The following is a 27,115-nucleotide window of genomic DNA, read 5'->3' as shown; positions in this document are numbered from 1 at the left end:
TAGCTAAAGAAGATGTGGTGTGTATATATCTGTGTGTACACACACACACATATACACACAATGGAATATTACTCAGTCATCAAAAAGAATGGAATCTTGCTATTTACAACAATGTGGATGGAACAAGAGTGCATTATGCTAAGCAAAGTAAGTGAGGGAAAGACAAATATTGTGTGATTTCACTTATATGTGCAATTTAAGAAACGAAACAGATGAATATAGGGAAAGGGAAGGAAAAATAAAATAAGGTAAAAACAGGGAGGCAAACCATAAGAAACACAGAGGGCACTTGTTGGGATAAGCACTGGGTGTTACATGTAAGTGATGAATCACTACATTTTACTCCTGAAACCAGTACTACACTGTATGTTAACCAACCTGAATGATTGAATGATTGAATGAATAATAAAATCTAACTTACTCTATTGTAACTTCCTTTCCAACTTCAAAAGCAGACCTTATTCCTCTTGCCCTCATGATGGCCTCACTTTTTTTTTATTAAAGTATAGCTGACATACAATATTATATTAGTTTCAGGTATGTAACAGAGTGATTTAACAATTATGCACATTATGAGATGTTCACACAGTCAGTATAGTTGCCATCAGTTGCCTTACAAATTTATTACAGTATTATTGATTATATTTCTTATGGTGTGCTTTCCATTCCTATGAATTACTTATTTTAAAACTGAACATTTGTACATCTTAATCCCCTTCACTTATTTTGCCCATCCATCAGCCCTCTTTCCTTCTGGTAATCGCCAGTTTGTTCTCTATTTGTTTTCTTTTTGTTTGTTTTTTAGGTTCCATAAATAAGTGCGATCATATGTTATTTGTCTTTCTGAGTTAGTTCACTGCTAGTAATACCCGTTAGGTACTTTCATGTTGTAATAGATGGTAAGATTTTATTCCTTTTTATGTCTGAATAATATTCCATTGTATGTATATGTATATATATCATCTTTATTCATGTATTAGTGAGAACTTAGGTTGTTTTCCATATCTTGGCTATTGTAAACAATGCTGCAATAAACACAGGGGTGCATATACCTTTTCAAATTAGTGTTCTTGCTTTCTTTGGGTAAATACCCAGAAATGAAGTTAATGGATCATATGGTAACTCTGAGTGTAAAAAGAAAAAGGTGCAGTTTCATTCTTTTGAGTGTTGCTAGTCTAGTTTTTGCAACACCATTTGTTGAAGAGATTGTCTTTTCTCCATTGTAAATCCTTGCTTTCTTTGTAATAGATTAATTGACCATATGAGCAGGGGTTTATTTCTGGGCTTTCTATCCTATTCTACTAATCTGTCTATTTTGGTGCCAATATGATCTATTTTGATTATTGTATCTTTGAAGTAGTTTGAAATCTGGGTTTGTAATACCTCCAGCTTTGTTCTTTTTTTCTCAATTTTGCTTTGGCTATTCAGGGTCTTTTGTGGTCCATACAAATTTTAGAACTATGTGTTCTAGTTCTGTGAAAACTACTATTGGTATTTTGATAGAGATTGCATTGAATCTGTAGATTGCTTTGGGCAGTATGAACATTTTAACAATATTCTTCCATTCCATGAGCACAGTATATCTTTTCATTTATTTGTGACATCTTTGATTTATTTTAGCAATGTCTTGTAGTTGACAAAGTATGGTCTTTTACATCCATGATTAAATTTATTCCTAGGTATTTTATTCTTTCTAATGCCACTGTAAGTGGGATTGTTTTCTTAATTTCTCTTTCTGCTAGTTCTCTATTAGTGTATAAAAAATGTGACAAATTTCTGTGTATTAATTTTATATCCTGCAACTTTAATGAATTCATTTATTCTAATAGGGTTTTTTTGTGGAAACTTTACAGTTATATATATATATATATATATATATATATATATATAACTACATATGTAGAACTATATATATATATGTATGTATGTGTAATATAATGTCATCTGCAAATAATGACAGTTTAACTTCTTTACCAATTTGAATGCCTTTTATTCATTTTTGTTCTTGTATGATGGCTATGCATAGGACTTCCAGTACTATGTTGAATGAAAGTGGCAAGAGTTGGTATCCGAGTCCTGTTCCTGATCTTAGAGAAAACGCTTTCAGCTATTCACCATTGTGTAGGATCTTAGCTGTGGGTTCATCATATATAACCTTTATTTTGTTGAGGCATGTTCCTTCTTAACTTATTTGTTGAGTGTTTTTATTGTAAATGAATATTAAATTTTATCAAATGGTTTTTCTGCATCTCTTGAGATGAACATATGATTTTTACCCTTCATTTTGTTAATGTGGTGTATCACATTGTTTTATGTATGGATATTGAACTATATCGTTGCATCCCTGGAATAAGTCTTGCTTGTTCATGATAAATAATCCTCTAAATGAATTATTGAATTTGGTTTGCTATTATTTTGCTATTATATTGTATGTATGTTTATCAGGGATATTGGCCTGCAATTTTTTTTTGAGTCTTTGCTTTGTGTTGGTAATTCTGACTTCATAAATTGAATTTGGCAGCATTTCTTGCTCTTCCATTTTTTGGAATAGTATGAGAATAGGTATTAACTCTCATTTGGATATTTGGTAGAATTCACCTGTGAAGCCATCTGGTCCTGAATTTTTGTATGTTAGTTTTCAATTGCCAGTTCAATATTGTTACTGGTAACGAGTCTATTCAGATTTCCTATTTCTTCCTGACTCAGTTTTAGAAAATTTTGTATTTCTAAAAATGTACCCACTTCTTATAGTTTGTTGGCATACAATTTTTAGTAGTAGTCTCTTGGGATCCTTTGTATTCCTGTAGCATCAGTTGTAACTTCTCTTTCATTTCTGAGTTTGCGTCCTTTCTCTTATTTTCTTGATGAATCTGGCTAAAGGTTTATTAATTTTATTTATATTTTCAGAGGACCAAATCTTAGTTTCATTGATCTTTTGTATTATTTTTCTAGTCTCTATTTTATTTTATTTTTGCTCTGATTTTTTTTTTTCCTTTCATTGACTTTGAGCTTTATTAGTTCTTCTTTTTGTAGTCTCTTTAGGTGTAAGTTCAGATTGTTTGAGATTTTTCTTTTGTCTTGAGGTAGGTCTATATTGCTTTAGAACTGCTTTTGCTGTGTTTCAAAGATTTTGAACTATTTTGTTTCCATTTTCATTTGTCTCTGTATTTTTATTTTTTCTAGCTTTTTTTAATTGTAATTTCTAGTTTCATATCATTGTGATTGGAAAAAATGCGTGATATGATTTTAAGTCTTCTTAAATTTACTGAGACTTGTTTTGTGGCCTAACATGTGATCTATCCTGGAGAATGTTCCATATGCACCTGAAAAAAATGTGTATTGGGGCACCTAGGTGTCTCAGTTGGTTAAGCATCCAACTCTTGGTTTCAGCTCAGGTCATGATCTCAGGGTTGTGGGATCAAGCCCTGCATCTAGCTCTGTGCTGTATGCAGGGCCTGCTTAGGATTCTGTCTCTCTTGCTCTGTTCTCCCCACCCCCCCCAAAAAAAAAGAATGTGGATTCTGCTGTTTTGGGGATGCCATGTTCTGTATATATCTATGAAGCCCATATAGTCTAACGTGTCATTCAAAGCAACTGTTTCCTTACCGATTTTCAGTCTAGATGATCTATCCATTGAGGTAAATGGAATATTAAAGTCCTCTATTATTATTATTATTATTATATTGTCAATTACTCCATTTATATCTGTTAATATTTGCTTTATACATTTAAGAGCTCATGTGTTGAGTGCATAGATATTTAAAATGGTTACAGGGACACTTGGGTGGCTCAGTCGGTTAAGCATCTGCCTTCGGCTCAGGTCGTGATCCCAGGGTCCTGGGATCGAGGCCCGCATCAGGCTCCTTGCTCAGCGGGGAGCCTGCTTCTCCCTCTGCTTGTGCTCTCTCTCTGACAAATGAATAAAATCTTTTAAAAAATAAAATGGTTACATACTTTTGTGGATTGATCCCTTTATCATTATGTAATGCCTTTTTTTGTCTTTCTTTATAGTCTTTGTTTTAAAGTCTATTTTGTCTGATCTAAGTATTGGAACCCCAGCTTTTATCTTTTTCCATTTCCGTGGAATATCTTTTCCATCCCTTTACTTTCAGTCTGTATGTGTCTTTAGGTTTGAAGTGAGTCTCTGACAGGCAGTGTATAGTGGGTCTTGTTTTTTTATCCATTCAGTTACTCTGTCTTTTGATTGGAGCATTTAGTCCCTTTACACTTAATTATCGATAGGTATGTACTGTAGACCCTTGAACAACACTGGAGTTAGGGGCACCAAAGCTCTATGCAGTAGAAAATCTACATATAACTTTGGACTCTCCAAAAACTTAGCTACTAATATCTTACTGTTAACCAGAAGCCTTGCTTATAACCTAAATAGTTGATTTACTCATACTTGTATGTTATGTGTATTATATACCACATTCTTACAATAAAGTAAGCTTGAGAAAATAAAGTGTTATTAGGAAAATCGTAAGGAAGAGAAAATATATTTATAGTCCTGTACTGTATTTATTGGAAAAAATCTGCATATAAGTGGACCTGTGCAGTTCAAATATGTGTTGTTCAAGGGTCGGCTCATAATATTGGCATTTTGTCAGTTGTTTTATGGTTGTTTTTGTAGTTCTTGTGGTTCTTTTCTTCTATGCTCTCTTCCCTTGTGATTTGATGACTTTCTTTAGTGTTATGTTTGGAGTCCTTTGTCTTTATATTTTGTGTATCTATTATAGGGTTTTGGTTGGGGTCACCCTGTGGTTCATATATAACATCCTGTGTATATAGCACTCTCTTATCAAGTTGATGTTTGCATAAGTTCAAATATTTTTTTTAAAGATTTTATTTATTTGTCAAAGAGAAGAGAGAGCGAGCACAAGCAGTGGGAGCAGCAGGGAGAGGGAGAAGCTTACTTCCTGCTGAGCAGGGAGCCTGATGTGGGACTCGATCCCAGGACCCTGGGATCATGACCTGAGCTGAAGGCAGACACTTAATCAACTGAGCCAACCAGGCATCCCAGTTGAAATACATTCTTAAGTGCCCTACATTTTTTACTCTTTCACTCCATACTTTATGTATATGGTGTCATATTTTACAATTTTTCATTTTATGTGTCTCTTAATTTTTGTAGATATAATTGATTTTACTGTTTTTGTTTTTTAACCTTCAGACTAGCTTTATAAGTGATAGATCTATCTTTTAACAGTGATTTTTTTTTTTTTTAATAATTTTCTTCTAGCTATGACCTTTCTTTTTCTGCTTGAAGCAGTTCCTTGAACATTTCTTGTAAGGGTGGTTTTGGGATGATGAACTCCTTTAACTTTGCTTTGGAAAACTTTATTTCTCCTTCAACTCTGAATGATAACCTTACCAGGTAGAGTATTCTTGGTTGTAGTTATTATCTGTTCAGCATTTTGAATATAACATGCCACTGTCTTCTGGCCTTTAAAGTTTCTGGTAAGATATTAGCTGATAGCCTTATGGGATTTCCCTTATATGTAACTTTTTGCTTTTCTCTTGCACTTTTAAGATTCTCTTTAATTTTTGCCATTTTTTAAAAAGAATGTGTATATTTATTTATTTTAGAGAGTGTGTGTGAGTGTGGGGGGAGGGGCAGAGGGAAAAAATCTAGAGAAGACTCTCCACTGAGCATGGAGCCTGACATGGGGCTCACTCTCACAACTCATGAGATCATGACCTGAGCTGAAACCAAGAGTTGGATGCTTCACTGAGTGAGTCACCCAGGCACCCTGAAGTTTGGCATTTTTATTTTGTGTCTTGGTGTGGTTTTCTGTGATTCCTAGACTTGGATATTTTCCTTCCCCAGGTTAGGGAAGTTTTTAGCTATTATTTCCTCAAATAAGTTTTCTACCCTTTTATCTCTTTTCCTTCTGGCACACCTATAATGTGAATGCTAGTGTGCTTGATATTGTCCCAAAGGTTCCTTAACCTACCTTCATTTTTTAAAATACTTTTTTCTTTTTGCTGTTCAGCTTGAGTGATTTCCATGACCATATCTGCCAGGTCACTTATCTATTCTTTTTGCATTCTCTAATCTGCTATTGATTACCTTTAGTGGATTTTTCATTTCAGTGGTTGTATTCTTCAGCTCTGATTAGTTCTTTTTTATATTTTCTTTCTCTTTGTTGAAGTTTTCACTGAGTTCATCTACTCTCCTCTCAAGTCTGGGTGGCATCTTTATGACCATGTCTTTGAACTCTTTATCACGTGGATTGCTTATCTTTGTATTATTTAGTTCTTTCATCTGAGGGTTTTTTTTTGTTTTTTGTTTTTAATTACTGTTTTGTCTGTCTCCTCATTTTGTCAGACTCCTTCTGTTTGGTTTTATATGTTAGGTAGGTTAGCTATGTTTCCTGATCTTGAAAGGAGTAGTGTAGGAGGTGTCCTGTGGGGCCCAGTGGCACAATCACTTCTGGTCACTGCAATCAGACACTCCAGGGGTGCCCTCTGTGTGGGCTACATGCTTCCTCCTGTTGTGACTGGCCTGGGACCGCTGTTGGTGCACTGTTGGGAGGTTCTGTCCCCCAGCCCAGGTGTCTGGAGTGACTGGCTCACAGTACTCTAGTCACACTGACAGACAGGGCCAGCCCCAACGTGGTGGGCTGCGAGGCCTGGCTATGACTACTGCAGGAGTGTTGGTGGGTGGGGTTATCTCCCAGCACAGCTGGCTGAGAGGCCATAGAGAAACTAATTTGTAGCAATCTTCATTATGTTTCTTTCTTATGGAGAGAAACAGGTAAATAAGCAAGTACCCTACATTATAAGAAGTGCCATGCTATTGGCTTATGCATGCATTTCCTGGGAAGCATGAATTTAGAACTCCATCTGATGAAGGCAAATTGAGGGCAAATCTAAAAAAAGAATAGCAGTTTGCCTGATGAACAGGAGAGAGAAAGTTAATTGCAGGCACATGAAATAGCGAAGACACAGAGGAGAGAACATGGAGAATGACAAAAATTTTTGGAACAACTAGAGGAATTACTGGTATAGATGACCAAAAAGTTAAGGTTTAGATTTTTTGATTAGCAATGTCCCCTGGTGGAGAAGCCTCATTTGTGTCCCTTTTTGGGTAACAGCCAACCTAACAGAACATTACATATTGACAGGCAAAATGGTCAGGGACTAGGACCTCTGCCTTGGGTCCTGAAGATAATAAATTAATTTAAACTTGCACCTGCAGGGAGCTTGAAAAGTCATATTCATTCAGTTGGGAAAAATAGAGAATAATGTATTACACTAGGAAGAGGCACTTTCAGCTACTTGAGAGAGCTTCTAAATTAGCTAGGGGACCTATAAACGCCAGTGCCTAATTAAGAGCACCTGTTGGACATTTTTGTGGAATTATTTTGGAGATATTTAGAAAATGTGTTTATAGTTGGCATCAGGTTTTATTTAATGTTTAAGACCTCTGAATTTTCTCTGAATTAGAAACATTGTTTTGCTTTTTTTTGTTTTTTTTTGCGAAAATCTATTATCCTTTACAATCCACATGGTCATGGGCAAAGTAACTGCTCATTAAAGTAACTGTCAGCCGCTGCCATACCAGCTTGTTGTGGTAAGATCCAGCTCTCTGCTGGGTTTCCTCCTGTCTCTTTCTAAGTTCTGCAAGGAGCTAAAAAAAAAAAAAAAAAAAAAGACACAAAAAATTTTAAAACCCCCAGCAGAGTAACAGGTCTTCACCCTTCAAAATGCTATGGATATTGGCTATATCTCATGTGGTCTCCCTTCTTACCACGTAGGTAAGATCTGCTGTCTGATAACAGTAGCTGGCATGTCCCTGCTTGAATTTCTAGGAAAACTCTTTATTTATTTATTTATTTATTTATTTACTTACTTACTTACTTACTTACTTACTTACTTACTATTTCCTGCACTGGCATCTGGGAAGGCTATGAGTTGTGTGGGAGGGGATTCTGCACTGCAGTCTAGTCGGTTGGTTGTGGCCTATTTGCCAGTCTTAGAAGCAGGCCTCTGTCCTTCTGTCCCAAATTGTTTTTGGATTATTAAAGTACACTTTTCAAAGAGCTAAAAACATGCTCACACAAATATGAAATGAATACCTATCAAAGATTTTGTTCAACAGGGTAATTAATTACATAGTTAGATGGTAAAAATGTTTCCAAAGGGGCACCTGGGTGGCCCAGTTGGTTAAGCAACCGACTCTTGATTTTGGCTCAGGTTATGATCTCAGGGTCATGAGATCCCTGTCAGGCTCTGTGCTGGGGGTAGAACCTGCTTAAGATTTTCTCTCTTCTCTCTCTGCCCCTCCCCTGCTCTCTCCCTCTCTCTCAAAAAAAAAAAAATAAATAAAAGTTTCAACAAAGACATTAGAATAAGATTGCAGGTTTATCTGTTCATCAGGCAGAAATTTGCATCTCTACTGTAAATTGTATAAGGTAACATCTGTTTCTACTGAATTATAAAATAGCTTCACCAATAGGACGTGAGTGTATCATGCTATATCATAGTACTTACAGTGAAAGAACGCCCAGTAATCTCGTTTCCAGCATTTATATTGTATTTCTGAAGCTATATCTTCAAACAGTCCCCTGAAGTTTTTGAGGAATATGGACTGTTAGATATTTAGCTCTTTGTTTAGAGTTATGTTAACAGTTGAAATTGGCTTTGTCTGTTATTGTTATTTTGCTTATTTCCTGTGTTCCCCAGTTTCATTTTCTTTTCTTTTCTCCTAAGTATCCTTGGTGCTAATCCTGACAATAACAAACACATACCTCAGACCCAAATGACCAACTCTGATGGCCTCCATCAGATACACAGTAGGTTCTCAGAGAGATTCTGAGAAATACACTGTACCATACCTGCCGTTACTCGAACACTTTGTCTATTTGCTAGGCATTTTATTCATCTCTTTGCCATAATCTGCATAATAAACTCCCCCAAACCCAATGTCAAAAAGTGTTTATTTCTTCATTCATGGGACTGTGGTTTGGCTGTGGCTGTATTGGCTTCTACTGGGATTTACTGGATTTGATTCTGGGCTGAGATTGTTTGTTGCCTCGTTCTCCTTGGACTGGCAGCCATCTAAGGTATAGTCTTCTTGTACTAGATTATTAAAGGGCATACATATGTCAAACTGCATTATCATTGCATCATGTTTGATACTATCCCTTTAACCAAAGCAAGTTGCAGGGCAAGCCCCAATACCGAAGGAGCAGGAAGTATACTTTGCCCCCAGTGGGAACAGAGGGAAATTAATATTTGATTAACAAAAACCCAAGCTATTGCAGACCTGCATTTTATAAGACATATATTCCCAGTATACCAATTCCTAGGTAGTGTATCTTAGCTAAGATAAGCATCCGCTAGGATGAACATTGCACCAAAGGAAAAAAAAAAAAAAACTTTTAAGATTCTAGGTGGATACATAGAGGTTAACAGTAACGATTGTTTTATTTCTTCAGCACTTATTCCATGACAGGCACTTGGTCAAATGTTGGGATCCATTTTCTCTGATGCTAAAAAGTAACCCACCAAGTAAATTTTTATAGATAAAGAAACCGAGACTCAGGAAGGGTAAATTGTCCTTAGTTCACACCATTAGTAAGCGGCAGACGTGACCTGTCCTTTTTATTTATAACCTACTCATGCCAGACATTGTACTAAATGACTTCTAGGTCTTGCACCTTTTAATTATTTTAAAAATAGTACCCCCACTTGTTATGAGGAAACTGGGCTTAATAGGATTGACTAGCATGCCAAAGATGAATTAGACACCATTACGTAGGACTTCAATATATAATCCATGATTAGATGCAGGGGTAGACCTCACTTCCATGTCTCGGGCTTTTCTTTTTGTTTCTGATAGCAATCAGTTTTGATTGCCTCCCTCATTCAATCCATATCAGAACCTTAAATCATAGTAACTCTCTTTGTGCCTGTGACCTTTGAGCTCTTTACCTTAACTTTGCCATTTGATACCGACCCTTTGTACTCTGGACCTCACTTCCACTGTGCTATGTCTGCTTCACATTAATAACCTAGTTCAGACTGTTGGTCATACCTTTTACTTCAGCATTAGATTTGCCTATGCTTGTCTCCGAATTGTGCTCCAGCATGACAGCTCTGGAAAAATGGCCTAAATCCCATTACTTGAAGCTAAGAAAATAGCTTTCCTTTGTAAAAATTGGACATTCAATGCTGTGAGTTAGAATAGAAAGATACCTGAAATTATATTTCACAGGGAATGTCTATTCACATTACTTCATGAATCATTCATTCTTTTAAAAAAATTCATTTAATGCTTTTATATGCAGAACACAGAGAAGCACAGTTCAGGAATTCAGAGATGAGAAGTAGGTATTACTCTGAAATGAATTCACCTATTAAGAAAATTATACTCCTAGCAAAACTATAGTAAAATCAAACACATTCTAGCCTTTGCATCCCTCCTTTTCCTATAGTATAGATATTTGATCCCTCATCTCCCCATTCTGGTATCCTGTCAGTCATTATTTGTTGCTCATTTCTGTTCTACCCAGTTTCATTAGGCTCCGTAACACCCTCTACTGAAACCATAATTGCATCTTAACTCTTAAACCACTTCGGACTGACGTAGATAGTAGATTTGTGTGATTTGAACCCCTCTCAGCCTACTTTGAGTCTAGGTGAATTAATATTGTCTTCCTCCTTTGCCATCTTTCTCTGCCCTAATTCCTCACTGCTAACCAGTGGGCTTTCATTTTGATTCAGTGTCAGAGCTCCACTTGACCTTTGGTAATAGAGCTGCTGTATTTAGAATCCTGACTTTTTTTTTTGTAAAGTAGGATCCACGCCCAACATGGGGCTTATACTTAAGACCCTGAGATCAAAAGTCACAGGCTCTACTGACTGAGCCAGCTAGGTGTACCTAGCATTCTGACTCTTGACTCCTTGATACAAGAGCCAGACTATGTTTCTATTCTTTATTATCAGACAAGACTGGGTCTAGAGGTTTCCATAAAGTTGCAAAATACTAATTTAGCACTTTAACATAATTTAGCCACTGCTCTAAGTGCTTTACAAATACTGTGAGGGAGTTGACTTCAAAATCACATTTATTAGATTTTTCATTTAAATTGTAAGTTAAAAAGTTTACACTCATAAATATTAAAATCAAACATGGGCATTCATTGAATTGTTGCTCAACATAGTAGAAAAATACTGCAATTACAGAAGATTAGAATACGTATAATAGGCTTTAGTATCAATATAATATAGAATTATCTTAAATAGTTTATTTGTCTGAATTGAAAGCAGATAATTGATTCCTGAAGTTAATTAATTTGATTCGATCTTTTTTCTTCATTAACGTGATGGCACTAACAAGAAAAATAAATAAGATCAGAAAAGACTCAGTAAACGTGATGATTAGATAATCTCATTTCAGGAAAAAACATTGTTTAAAGTCCTTGTTGATTGAGTACTTTTCTGTGCTAATGCAAATTTTCATTCACTTCTCACAATCCTATGAGAAAAGCTTTGTCCCCATTTGAGAAGAAGCTGGGATTTAGAGTGGTTCAGTAATTTGCCTGCAGTAACACAGCCAGTAAGTAGTGGAGCCGGGAATAAGCCGCAAGTCTTTCTAAATCACTGGGCATTCTGCACCATTTACATTCCCTCCATCTCTCATTTATGGTGCCAGTGTAAAACAATCTCTTCCCGTGATAAAAGATTAAAAAAAAAAAAAAAAAGAACAGTAGTAAGATATGTGAGTATGAGACATGGGAGATGGTAAAATTATTGATCTTTGTCATAAAGCTGAAAAAATAGCTTTTGCCAAATCATGGGCAAAACCCTGAATGAGAACTTATTATTCCTTCTGCGTTTAACGTGCTATTTAAACAAAACAATGAAATAATACTATTTTGACTGCATTGCCTTACTATCTAACTAGGGATATTTTTAATCTAAATTTAATTTGACAGTAAAATAAAGGAGCTGTTGAAACTATGAATATTTATATGCCCTAAGCTTGCTTCTCAGAATGCACCTTAGTGGGTTACATAGCTAATACTTTTAACTAAATATAACCATATTACATCTGGGATAAATGTAGGGCTTTGTAATAGGCGTTTGAAATCTGTAATGTCCAACCAACCAATGTATAGTAATCTACACTACAGATGACAAAATAATAAGTAATGGCAAAAGGCAAGATATCTTGGGGTCTTCAATTTCTAGATAGTATTATGGGCATAACAGGATTGTTTTTCCTTATTCACTGTAAACAGAGTCTGCGTGTTTTTAATATAGGCTATTTTAAAATTCATTTATTTGCTTTTGGATAATGAAAAATTCCACTAGTCACTGAAGGCAGTTTATTAGCATTAATGATAATTCAACCAGAGTAGCATGAAAGGAATAAATGATAAATGAATTTAGGTAATTATATATTATTCTATTTTAGAGGAGGAAAAATCATCTTTTAAATCTGAATACTTTTTTTATAAAATGATAAATCATATTGGATTTTAATATATTGCTAATCAGATATTTTTCATTTAAAGTATATATTTTTATGTTATCATTATTGGGTATTTATAGTTTTATTGAAAAGCTCTTACCAATATATTTTCATACATTCTGTTTGAAGGCATTTGTATAAACTAACATTGACTTTAAAATTATAAAATAAATTTGACCTAAAGATCTATTGAATAGCATCTTGAATCTCTGATGATGTGATCAAACAGAACACTGAAAGTAGGTCCCCTGAGTACCAGAATTTTCAGTCTGTGATTATGGAATTTGATATATAGATGATAGGTAGATTTAGACATAGACAGATAAAGTATTTTTTGTATCTGTAATGGACTGAATTGTGCCCCCCCCCCATATGTTGGAGTCCTAACTCCCTGTACCTTAGAACATGATGCTATTTGGAGTTTGGGTCTTTAAAGGGGTAGTTAAGGTTAAATAAAGTCACTTAAATGAAGGTGGGCTCTACTCCAATGTAACTGCTGTCCTCATAAGAAGGGGGAGAAACACCAGGGACGTATCTGAATAGAGCAAAGGTTATGTGAGGGCATAGCAAGAATGTAGCCATCTGTAAGCCAAAGAGAGAAGCCTCAGGGGGAAACCAAACTAAGCAACACGTTGATCTTGGACCTCTAGCCTCCAGAACTGTTAGAAAATAAGTTTGTATCATGTAAGCCACCAGTCTGTGGTATTTTGTTACGGCAGTCCTAGCAAACTAATACAAGATCTTACCATCTATAGAAAGATTCAAATAAAATATCTCAGGAGGGATTCAGAAAGGAAGTACTGTCAAATATTTTATTTCTATTCCTTTCCTCTTTTTTTTTAAAGATTTTATTTATTTCTTTTGACAGATAGACACATCAAGAGAGGGAACACAAGCAGGGGGAGAGGGAGAGGGATAAGCAGGCTTCTTGCGGAGCAGAGAGCTCGATGTGGGGCTCCATCCCAGGACGCTGGGATCATGACCTGAGCAGAAGGTAGACGCTTAATGACTGAGCCACCCCAGTGCCCCTCCTCCTCCTTTTTTTTTTTTTTTTTGATAAAGATTTCATGTAGGCCATTTATTAACTGTCTGAGCTTAAATTTCTCATTTAACTCCCCATGTATTGGTAACTTCATTATAAAAAGTCAGTAGTTTATCTCTGAAATTAGTTTATTTTGCTCTAAAATTTTCTATTTCTGGTATTACAAATGTAAGTATATAAAAGGCAGTTAACCTGAGGAAAATATTTGCCACTGGTTTGGGCAGGTAGAGTTAAGAGCTTATATTAAAATATAAGGCACATTATTAAGAAAGGTATTAATAATAAAATTAATAAATTGGAAAAGAGAATGAATGTATAGTTTAAGAAAAACAAATTTAAATACAACTGATGAGGGATGTCTGGGTGGCTCATTTGGTTAAGCATCTGACTCTTGATTTTGGCTCAGGTTGTGATCTCAGGGTTGTGAGAGGCCTATGGACTCCGTACTCAGTGGGGAGTCTGCTTGAGATTCTTTCCCTCTGTCCCTCCCCGTGCTTGCATGAACTCTGTCTCTCTTTCAAGTAAATAAATACATCTTTAAAAATAAGTAAATATAACTGATGAAACAAGCAAACAGAAAAAAGAAAACAAAAAAATGTTCAGTCACCAAAATGCAAATAAAACAAGGTTTTATTTTTTTGTACACAAAACTTAAAAGGGTTTAAAATTATGTCATCTAATTTATTTGTAGATCATATGATATTTATTGTTATTGTAAGAGTAATTAGCAATATTTTGTTAAGTAATTGGGCAGTAAAAATCAGGAAGAGTATTCACAGCTTTCAATCCAGTAACTGTATTTCTGGAAATCTATCTTAAAATATAAACCAAAATAGTATAAACACATTAAAAGTAAAATTGATTGTAGCATTATTTGCAATAGTAAAAATAAGAATCCAAGGATAAAATAATAATTGAATATTTAAATAAAGTATGTTATGGTAATTTTTCAAATAAATAAAAATGAAGCAGATGCACCAAGGAAAATATTGCTGGGGAATTTATACTATTATTTTATCAGTAGTTGTGGGTGATAAAAATGAGTGATTATCTTCTCCATAAGCTTTTAAACATTTTCAAGTTTTCTATGATGATTCCTTATTGTGGCATACACGATTTGCTATCCAAAACTGTTTTTCAGAGTGCCTGGGTGGCTCAGTCGTTAAGTGTCTGCCTTTGGCTCAGGTCATGATCCTGGGGTCCTGGGATCCAGCCCCGCATCAGGCTCCCTGCTCCATGGGAAGCCTGCTTCTTCCTCTCCCACTCCCCCTGCTTGTGTTCCCTCTCTCGCTGTGTCTCTCTCTGTCAAATAAATAAATAAAATCTTTTTTAAAATATCAAACAATTTTTCATTTCTTCCTAACAAAACCCTGAGTTTTTTAGACAGACATTATACTCAGCTAAAAATCTTAATTTATAGCATCCCATGAAGATAATGGTGTCATGAGACAGTTGTGCCTAAAAGAAGCAGAAGAGATTGAGTGAGTGTTCCAAGAAATTTCTCTGAAATGGGTTAGTCTTTTATGGCAGCCACGGTTTGTTCTCTGTCCTTCCCCTTTTCGTGCCGGGACTGAAAATGCAGTACTGGAGATTAAACAAACTTGTGACCCCAAGACCACAAATAGGAAGCTAAAATTCCATGCTAAGAGAAGCTTCGCAGAAAGACAGAACGCATCCGAATTTCTGATACCATTTTGGAGACTCTTTCAGCCCTGAGCTACGTACCTCCAAACTTAAGGAACAAAAATTAAATCCCTAATCTGTTTAAGCCATTATTTACATCTTCTGATACTTGCAGCTAAAAGCAATCCCTGACACATTTGTGTATGTATTACATATATAAATACATATATTAATTATTTCATATAATTGTATATATTTAAACTGATGGTACTGTTCCTATATAACTGTAAATTACATACATATAAATTGAATATATATTTGCAATATGTATGTGTATATATATATATGCATATATAAATGAATAGGAATATACTGAACAGAGAAAGAACTAGATAGATGCATATATATGAATGAGTGTGTGTATATATATGTATATATACACACATACACACGTATATATGCAGTTTTTTCCTCTGTTCAGCATACTTATTTACATATATATATATGCATGTGTTTCTATATATAATTCTCTGTCTAGGGTACTCTTAGTCATTCTTCAAGATTTAGCTCTAAGTTATTTCCTCTAGGAAGTATCCTCATTCTGCTTTCTTATAACTGGGATGTACCCCTATTATAACATGTATCCAGAATGTCTATTTTTTTTCTTTTTCATCACTTCATTAAATATGCAATTAATTAATATACTTATAACAATCTAATTTAGATTCAGCATTTAGTGCTGAATTTCTTAACATGGCTTCCCAATGGGAAAAATAATAATTCCTTAGACTGAAGAAAAATGAGTCAGAGTGAGATTGTAATTTTGATCTCCAAGTTAGCTTGGTGATGAGGATCTGTAAACTGTAATTCATTTTTTTCTTTTTGTTTATGTTGTTAGATGATATTCCTTGGGGAAATGTGAAGTTTACATATTTTATATGCATGATTTATATAGAAGTCAATGATGGAAGTTGTTTATGTGATAGTCTTTAGAAAGCTTGTATGATAAACTTCTGTTCTCAAAAGACTTTACTTCAAAAACAGTTCTCTGAATTGTTTCCCATTTTATAAGGAAATTTTGCTGTAACAACATATGATTTAAATATTATAGGGGCACCTGGGTGTCTCAGTTAGTTAAGCATCTGGCTTTGGCTTAGGTCCTGATCTCAGGGTTGTGGGTTTGAGCCCCATGTCGGGCTCCCTGCTCAGAGGGGAGCCTGCTTCTCCCTCTCCCTCTGTCTCTCCCCCAGCTTGTGCTCTCTCTCTCAAATAAATAAATTCTTTAAAAATAAATAAATAAATATTATAAACATCAAAGACAAGGTTGTTTCCATGATTACATTAAATGTTAGATAGAATTATGAGTATATTCTGGAAGAGAATAAAACATCAAACTACTTTTAAGGATACTAAAACAGTTACTATTCTTGCTATCTTCCTAAGTAAGTTATAATTCCTAATGTGAAGTGAGTAATTGTAAACTGTTTTATTTATATATATATATATGTGTGTGTACACATAAATATTTAAAATTTGTATCTTTGAAAGCACAAATTGGATACCTGTACATTTATCAAATTATGCTGTTTTATTTATTCATCAATGGTTTATTGAAGATTTATCACATATTGAATAGAACAGATAAGGTCCTGTTCTCATGGAGCTTATATATCTACTAACATTTTATATTTTTACTTATGTGGCATCTCTCTTTTTTAATGCCTTTTTTAAATTTTAATTCCAATATTGTTAACATACAGTGTTATATTAGTTTTAGGTATACAATGTAGTGATTCAGCAATTCCACACATTGTGATAAGTATGCTCTTTAATCCCCATCACATGTTTTCCCTCTCCCCTCTGTTAACCATCAGTTTGTTCTCTACAGTTACGAGTTTGTTTCTTGGTTTGTGTCTCCCTCTTTTTCATATTTTATATTTTAAATGCAGTGTATTTCTCTATACGCCTTTTTAGATGTTAAGAAAAATGTCTCCAAATTTGTTCATTTGGTGTGTGGCTTATTCAACTTGTTTATTTATTTGTTCATTCTGTAAATATTGGTTATCAAATAAGAGCTAAGTATGTGGTAGTTGCTAAGGCTGTTCACAAGGACACTTGAGATTACACTTTTCTGCCCTCTGCCATGTGACTTATTTGGCTAACAAATACTGGCTAGGAGTTGTGACTTCTGTCACTTCTTAGTAGATTTAAAAGTCAAAGTGATCCTGGAAGACCTGGCAAATGGTACCTCCATTTAGTTCGTGTGACTGAGTGACCATGTTGAGTAGAGCTGCACCCCTGATTCACATTGCCTGTAGAATGAAGTGAAAGGTATTTTTACTGTGTTAGGCCATGAAACATTAGGGTTGTTTTTGTTAATGAGACATGACATATGCTGATTGATACAGCATCATTCTAGGTGCTGGAGATAAAGTAATGAGCAAAGCAGATGAAATCCCTGCCTACATGGAGATTACCTTCAAGCAGTAAAATGAATTACTAAAAATAACAATGATAAATTGATACATAATATGAAAAGTGCAACAAAAATAAAACTTAGTAAGGACATAAAGAATGGCAGTAGATGCTCTTTTAGATAAAATGGTCAGAAAAATCCTTTCTGCAGAGGCGATACTTGATCAGAGCCCTGACTTAAAGGAAGTCAAGAGGCCCTGGCAAATGTGTGGCAACTGTATTGTGAAAGGTTGAACACCTGGGTTCTAAAACCAAACTGTGTGGTAAAGGCCTGAGCCCACCAGTCACTAGCTCTTGTAAGTATCTGGAGAAACAATGAGCTGTGGAGGTTCTGAGGCAAAAGAGTGCTCTGTGTGAACAGCATAGAACCCAACATGCCTGCAAAGGACTGAGCGAAGGGGAGACTTATAGGAGTGAACATTGAAAGGTTGTGTGAGTACACAGATCAAGTAAGGCCTTGTGGACCTTGATAATAAGTAAGAGAGGAACATTTTGAACAAAAGAAGATGATATGACCTATGATTTATGAGATCACTTTGAATTTTTGGCAAAAACTAAACTAGAGGGGCAAGAGTGGGAGCAGGGAAACCAGGGAAGTTGCTTTTGCAGTACTGGATAGTTGTGATAAAGGCAACACAAAGCATCAAAATACGAATATTTAGAGATGAAGCCAGCAGGATTTACTCTGACATTGTGGTTATGAGATGAAGGGATTATGGCAGGGACAGGGAGAAACAAGAAGGGGAGGAGGGGATGTAAAGAGCAATTAGGGAGAAGTCCTGGAGACATGCATTAGTGGAAGGACTCCTGGACCAAATAAAATGAGAAGTGAAATCTCATTCGGAACTCCAGAGCAGGTGTGACTGTAACACTCTCTCAGTTTTTCTTTCTTTACAATGAGCATTATCTGAGATTCATGGAGTGCAGACTGCTGATACACTGCCCACATTCCCTTGGTAAGTTACTATTGCTCTGTTTGTAGCTCCAACTCCGAGTCAGCACCTTTGCCTGAGAGCATTACAGGTAAATTCTAAGTGCCAGGGAATTCGTTCCCTCTGGGGGAAGCTCTCAAACAATTATTTACAGAAGCTGGCGGTAAATAACCCAGTTTCTTAACCCCTTGAGCAGAATAAGTCTGAGGTACAGGTTCATCATTGGCATCTAGAGTTGCCTGGTGGAATTAAGCTTCAATTGTCCGGATTGGTAACATGTTTGATCCTGTACCCTCTATATGTTTGCTTTTCTTCCCTGCTTCACCTGTCCATTCCCTGATGTTATTTCCTATTATCAGCCTCCCAAATAAACAATGGTACTCAAATCCTTTTCTCAGGATCTGCCTCTAGTAAAGTTCAAATTAAGACCGTTCATACATAGATAAAAATTTGTTGAGTATTTTCTAAAATAAAACCTATGGGTTTTACATAGTGAGAGTGAGTCAACATTGATGGTTCTTAGGTGCAATATGGCAAACATTTATCAAACTTGATCCTCAAAACACCATATAATATTGTAGTCGGTAGCTGCTAGAAGAGGAAGTAACTCAATATGATTGAAATATGATGAGGGCAATGTTTTTTTTTTTTCTCTCTTTATTGATGAATCCCAAAACCCCAGAAGAGTCCTGGTCATATACAAGCATTCAATGAGTATTTTCAAGGAACACTTAAATGAATAACAATTCACCTCCATCTGGTAAGGATGTTGCTTTTGATGGGGAACTCAGATGCAAAAGGATAATTACCTGAGCTATAAAGGAAAAAGGAACTTTTAGGAGAGCTCAACAGAAGTGATCTCAGCATTCAGTGGGACAGCATGTACAAGACCACCTCAATTTTGTGGGTATTATAAGCATATTTTAAAGATACATTAACTAAATCTCAGAGAAGTAAAACAATTTATCAGTATTGTCCCAAAACTGATAAATAAGAGACTAGATTTGAGCTCACACTTGTCCCTGTCTCTCTTCACCTTAGCATAATCTTGAACACCTCTTGAAAATGGGCCAAGTTTAGGCACTTATGCTCTAGAGAGACTGGATATAAGCCCAGGTTTTTTTTTTTTTTGTTTTTTTTTTTTAAACAGAGACTTCTCTTTTTTTAAATGCATGCCTTAGTCAGCTCTGGCTGCTATACAAAATATCATAAACTGAATGGCTTAAACAAACATTTATTTCTCATAATTCTGGAGGCAGGGAAGAGCAATGGCACTTATTCCATCATGGGGGCTTCATGACCTCATCTAAACCTAATTACCTCCAATAGGCCCCACCTCCAAATACCATATTGGGGATTAGGGCTTCAATGTATAAATTTGTGGGAGGGCATTAAACAGTCTATATCAATTAGCATAAATTCACAGGATAGTGTCAATATTACTTCTCAGGCATAATTGGGTATTTTAATCGAGCCTTAATACGGAACCGGAATGAGAAATATATTATGAAATGCTAGACTAGATCCAGTGCAGAAGTGGAAGGAGGATGGCTAACACTTCCTCTTTCATATTTTTTCTTTTTATTATTTTTAACTTATTTTTTAAAAAATTCCGGTATAATTAACATACAGTGTTATATTAGTTTCAGGTGTATAATATAGTGATTCAACAATTCTATATATTACCCAGTGCTCATTGCAATAAGTATCCCCTAAAGCCCCATCACCTATTTCACACATCCCTGCACTCACCTCTCCTCTGGTAACCACCAGTTTGTTCTCTGTATTTAACAGTCTGTTTTTTTGTTTGTCTCTTTTTCCTTTATTCATGTGTTTTGTTTTTAATTCCACATATGCATGAAATCATATGGTATTTGTTTTTCTCTGACTTATGTCACTTAGCATTATCTCCTCTGCATACATCCATGTTGTTGCAATTGGCAAGATTTCATTCTTTTTCATGGTCAAGTAATATTCTCAGTAATATGTATATGTGTGTATCTTTATCCATTCATCTATCAGTGGACACTTGGGTTGTTTCCGTATCTTGGTTATTGTAAATAATGTAATAAATACAGGCATGCATATATCTTTTTGAGTTAGGGTTTTCATATTCTTTGGGTAAATACCCAGTAGTGGAACTAGTAAATGATATGGTATTTTACTTTTAAGTTTTTGAGGAACCTCCATACAGTTTTCCACAGTGGCTACACCAGGCTGCATTCCCACCAATAATGCACAAGGGTTCTGTTTACTCCAAATCATTGCCAACACTTGTTTCTTATGTTTTTGATCTTAGCCTTTCTGACAGGTATGAGGTGATACCTCACTGTGGTTTTGATTTACATTTCTTTGATGATGAGTGATGTTGAGCATCTTTCCGTGTGACTCTTGGCCATCTGTATGTCTTCTTTGGAGAAATGTCTGTTCATGTCTTTGACCATTTTTTAATTAAATTATTTGTTATTTAGGTGTTGAGTGTTTAAGTACTCTATATTTTTTAGATACTACCCCTTTATCAAATATATCATTTGCAGTGTCTTCTCCCATTCAGTGGCTGCCTTTTTGTTTTGTTGATTATTTCCTTTGCTGGGAAAAAGCTTTTTTTATTTTGATGCCATCTCAATAGTTTATTTTTGCTTTTGCTTCCCTTGCTTTAGGAGACATCTAGAAAAATGTTGCTATGGCTGATGTCAGAGAAATTACTGCCCGTGCCCTCTTTAAGGATTTTTATGGTTTTGGGTCTCACATTTAGTCTCTAATTCATTTTGAGTTTTTGTGTATGGGATAAGAAAATGGTCCAGTTTTCTTCTGTTGCATGTAGCTGTCCAGTTTTCTTAAAAACATTTATTGAAGAGACTGTCTTCCCCATTTCATATTCTTGCCTCATTTGACATTGATTGATCATATAACTGTGGGTTTACTTCTAGGCTCTCTATTCTGTTGATCTATGTGTCTATTTTTGTGCAAGTACCATACTCTCTTGATTACTATAGCTTTGTAGTATGTCTTGAAATTTGGGATTGTGATACCTCCAGCTTTGTTCTTTTTTCAAGATTGCTTTGGTTATTCCAGGTCTTTTGTGGTTCCATACAAATTTTAGGATTATTTGTTCTAGTTCTGTGAAAAATTCTGTTGGTATTTTGTTAGGGATTGCATTAAGTCTATACATTGCTTTGGGTAATATGGGCATTTTAACAATATTTGTTCTCCCAGTCCATGAGCGTGGTATATCTTTCCATTTGTTTGTGCCATCTCCAATTTCTTACATCAGTGTTTTATAGTTTTCAGAGTTATTGGTCTTTCACCTCTTTGGTTAAGTTTATTCCTGAGTATTATTTTTGGTTCAATTATAATGGGATTGTTTTCTTAATTTCTCTTTCTGTTACTTCATTATTAGTGTATAGAAAGGCAATAAATTTCTATATATTGATTTTGTATCCTGTGACCTTACTGAATTCATATATTAGTTCTAGAAGTATTTTGGTGGAGTCTTTAGGGCTTTCTATCTAGAGTATCATGTTATCTGCAGATAATGAAAGTTTTAGTTCTTCCTTGCCAACTTGGTTGCCTTTTATTTCTTTTTGTTATGTGATTGATGAGTCGAGGATTTCCAGTACTATATTGAATAAAAGTGGTGAGAGTAGACGTTCTTGTCTTGTTCCTGACCTTAGGGGAAAAGCTCTCAGTTTTTCACCATTGAGTATGATGTTCACTGTTTTACATATATGGTTTTTCATATATGGCCTTTATTATGTTGAGCTATGTTCCTTTTATCCCTACTTTGTTGAGGGTTTTTATCATGAATGGACATTGTACTTTGTCAGGTGCCTTTTCTGCATCTACTGAAATAATCAAATGTTTTTTATCCTTTTTCTTATTGATGTGATGTACTGGATGTACTGGAAATTCTCGACACATCAATCACATAACAAAAAGAAATAAAAGGCAACCAAATTGGCAAGGAAGAACTAAAACTTTCATTATCTGCAGATGACATGATACTCTAGATAGAAAACCCTAAAGACTCCACCAAAATACTACTAGAACTAATATATGAATTCAGTAAGGTCACAGGATACAAAATCAATATATAGAAATTTGTTGCCTTTCTATACACTAATAATGAAATAACAGAAAGAGAAATTAAGAAAACAATCCCGTTATAATTGAACCAAAAATAATACCCAGGAATAAACTTAACAAAAGAGATGAAAGACCAATAACCCCTCTTACATCTGAGAAATAAATCCCGCTTCATCATGGCGAATGATTTTTTTAATGCATTGTTGGATTCAGTTTGCTAATATTTTCTTGAGGATTTTTTTGCATCTATGTTCATCAGTGATACTGGCTTTAGTTTTTTTTTTGTTTTGTTTTTGTTTTTGTTTTTTTTTTTTGTAGTGTCTTTATCCGATTTGGGGTCAGGGTTAATGCTGGCCTTGTAAAATGAACATGGTATCTTTCTTTCCTCTTCTATTTTTGGAATAGCTTGAGAAGAGGCATTAACTCTTCTTTAAATGTTTGGTAGAATTCCCCTGTGACACCATCTGGTCTTGGACTTTTGTTTGTTGGGAGTTTTTTGATTAATGACTCAATTTCATTGCTGGTGATTGGTCTGTTCAAATTTTCTGTTTCTTCCTGATTCAGTTTTGGGAGATTATATATTTCTAGGAATTTGTCCATTTATTCTCGGTTGTTCAATTTGTTGGCATATAATTTTTCATAATATTTTCTTATAATTCTTTGTATTTCTGTGGTGTCAATTGTTATTTCTCCTCTTTCATTTTTTTTTATTTTGTTTGAGTTCGTTCTCTTCCTCTCTCTTTTTAATGAGTATAGCTGAAAGTTTATCAATTTTGTTGATCTTTTCAAAGAACCAGCTCCTGGTTTCATTGATCTGTTCTATTGTTTTTTGTTTGTTTTTGTTGCTGTCATTTGAATTTCATTTATTTCTTCTCTAATCTTTATTATCTCTTTCTAGTGGTTTGGGGTTTTGTTGGTTCTTTTCCTAGCTCTTTTAGGTGTAAGGTTAGGTTGATTATTTGAGAATTTCTTCTTGCTTCTTGCGATAGGTCTGTATTGCTATAAACTTCCCTTTTAGAACAGCTTTTGCTATATCCCAAAGATTTTGGATTATGGCATTTTCATTTTCATTTCTCTCCATGTACTTTTTAATTTCCTCTTTGATTTCTTTGTTGACTCATTTATTGTTTAGTACCATGATATTTAACCTTCATGCATTTGTGTATTTTCCAGAATTTTTTTCTTGTGGTTAATTTCTAGTTTTATAGTGTTTAGATCCGAAAAGATGCATGGAATGACTTTGATCTCTTTGAATTTGTTGAGACTTGTTTTGTGGCCTATTATGTGGAGAATGTTCCATATGCGCTTGAATGTGCATGTTCTGCTTTAGGATGGAATATTCTGAATATATGTGTTAAATACATCTGGTCCAATGTGTCATTGAAAACCACTGTTTTCTTGTTGATTTTCTGCTTGAATGGTCTATTCATTGATGTAAGTGGGGTGTTAAAGTCCCCTAGTATTATTGTATCACTATCCATTATTTCCTTTATGTTTGTTATTAGCTGCTTTATGTATTTGGGTGCTTCCATGTTGGGGGCATAAATATTTACAATTGTTATATATTCTTGTTCGAGTGTTCTCTTTAAGATTATACAGTGTTCTTTGTCTCTCGTTATAGTCTGTTTCAAAGTCGATTTTGTCTGATATAAGTATTGCTACCCTGGCTTTCTCTTTGCCTCCATTTGCATGATAAATGCTTCTCCATCCCTTCACTTTCAATCTGCATGTGTCTTTAGGTCTGAAATAAATCTCTTATAGGTAGCATACAGATGGGTATTGCTTTTGTATACATTCTGTCACCTTATGTGTTTTGATTCAACTGTTTACTTCATTTATGTTCAAAGTAATTATTGATTGGTTATCCTTCATTGCCATTTTGTTTCTTGCTTTATATTTTTGTAGTTCTCTGTTTCTTTTTTCTCTTCCTTGCTTCTCTCTTGATTAGTTGCTTTTCTTTAGTGATATACTTGGATTCCTTTCTCTTTACTTTTTTCATATTTGTGGTTACCATTAGGTTTGTATATAACATTTTCTGCCTATAGCAGTCCATATTAACTTGATTGTCACTTAAGTTTGAACCCATTCTTTACTGCTCTCCTCTCATGTTTTAGATATATGGTTTCATACTTTATATTCTTTAACTTTGTGAGTCCCTTGACTAACTTTTATAGATATGTGTTTACTGCTTTTGTGCTTTCTACTTTTCTTATTCTTAATGTTCTTTCTTTTCCACTCAAAGAGTCCCCTTTACCATTTCTCGTAGGGCTGGCTTAATGTTGATGAATTCCCTTAACTTTTTCTTTTTTTAATCTGGGCAACTATCTTTCCCTCTATTCTGAGTCATAGCTTTGTTGGATACAGTATTCCTGGCTGAAGATTTTTTTTTCTTTCAGCACTTTGACTATATCACCCCACTTTCTTCTGCCCTGCAAAGTTTCTGTTGATAAATCAGCTGATAGCCTTATGAAGTTTCCCCTATATGTAACTGTATTCCTTTCTATTGCTGCTTTTTAAAAATTCTCTCTTTATCACTTCTTTTTGCCATTGTAATTACCATGTGTCTTTGTGTGGGCCATTTTGGGTTGATTTTGTTGGGGGCTGTTTGTGACTCCTGGATCTGGATTTCTGTCCAGATTTGGGAAGTTTTCAGCTATTATATCTTCAAATAAATTTTCTGCCCCATTTTCTTTTCTCCTTTTGGGGTCCCTGTAATGCAGATGTTATTACGTGATGGTGTCATTGAATTACCTTAATCTATTCTCATTTTTTATTTATTCTTTCCTCTCACCTGTTCAGTTTGATTCCTTCCCATTACTCTGTCCTCCAAGTCACTTTCATTTTTCTACTCCTGTTAGTCTACTATTTATTACCCCTAGTGAGTTTTTTTTTTAATATCAGTCATCAATTTCTTCTACTCTGATTCGTTTTTTTGTTGTTGTTTTGTTTTCTATTCCTTAATTGAGGGACTCACTGAAATTTTCAACTCTTTCAAGTTTAGTGAGTATCTTTCTGACCATCATTTTAAATTCTGTCTCAGGCATATTGCTTAGCTGCATTTTGTTTAGGTCTCTTGCTGTGATTTTTGTCCTGTCCTTTCAATTGGGACATATTCTTCTGTCTCCTAATTTTGCCTAGTTCTCTGTGGTCCTAGTAACCCTAAGGTCCCAGCCAGTCACAGTAAAACAATCCATGAGGCATCTGAAGATGACATCGGTGAGGATGTGCAGATACCGCCACTTGGGGAATTTGTTAGAAAAAAATGTAAAAGCCCGTTGTCAGTATTTCTTTTTTTAAGTAGGCTCCATGCCCAGCATGAAGCCCAATGCGGGGCTTGAACTCACAACCCTGAGATCAAGACCTGAGCTGAGAGCAAGAGTCGGGTGCTTAACTGACTGAGCCACCCAGCCTCCCCTGTGGCTGGTATTTCTTAAATTTGTGCATATGCATGGTCTGGAACACAACAGCAATGCACTCACCTGTGTATTGAAATAAAAGTAAAGATTTCTCATATGAAAAACCAAAACTAAAAACAAAACGAAGAAAGACTGTGTCCTTGCCCATGCAGAAGAGACAAAGAGCCATGCAGTCCGGCTTGGAATTGAGCCCCAAACACTCAATATGAGGGACTGGAAACCTCCCTAGAGTGAGTTGGGCCCAAACTGGTACTTGCAAGGCCCAATCAGTTCAAGATAGGGATGTAATAAAGCAGGAATGGAGCACATAAGAATTTGTAAGGAACACGCATGTGTTATTGCTTTGTTCCCGGAATAAAGTAAGCCCATTCTGTTGAAAATCATCAATATAGAATTGATCTGAAGCACTTACAAGTAATAGAAATGCCCATGTTTTCTGTCATAACAATAAAATAAATACTAGTGGAATATGATTTGGGAAGAAAAAAAAAATCTGTTTCTATGTGTTAGGAAGCTATGCCTTCTGCTCTTGAAAGTGGTGACCTTATGAAGAAGAGGTCCTGTGGTGCCCTGCAAAGCAGTGTCCCCTATTCACTAGAACCTAGCACTTCAGCAGTATCTCCTACGTACTTTACATGTGCCCTGCTATTTTGGTTGACTCGTGTTGCCCTCACTATAGTCATCTGCAAAAGTTCTGTTTGCCTATTGTGGGCAGGGTTTGGTCCCTGTGTTGTTAGTTGGCCAGTATGGGGCTGCCTTGAGCTTGAGTTGGTTCAGACCAGGCATTTTCCAGATCTGTGGTTGCACTGAACTGCAGAGTGCTCTCCCTGTGTTGTTCCCTGAGTGGCTTTTTTGAGTGAGTGGGGCGTGCTGTCAGACCGGATGTCTGCCCCTAGGCTACTTCTGGAGCCATGGTGGAGCTGGTGTGTGTGTGGTTATCTTCCCTTCTCCCCAGGGCAGGAGTCATTTTGGAATAGTGCTGTCCTGTCAGGTCTGCTTATATAATGCCATGCTTGTGGTGCTGCTTTGGATGGTTTCCTGCTGAAGATGGGTG

The sequence above is a fragment of the Eumetopias jubatus genome, unplaced genomic scaffold (genome assembly GCF_037043125.1).
Source record: "Eumetopias jubatus isolate StellerSeaLion01/CBP00866 unplaced genomic scaffold, mEumJub1_p1.0 scaffold_2, whole genome shotgun sequence".
NCBI classification, from domain to species: domain Eukaryota; kingdom Metazoa; phylum Chordata; class Mammalia; order Carnivora; family Otariidae; genus Eumetopias; species Eumetopias jubatus.
Note: the sequence above shows the minus strand (reverse complement) of the source record.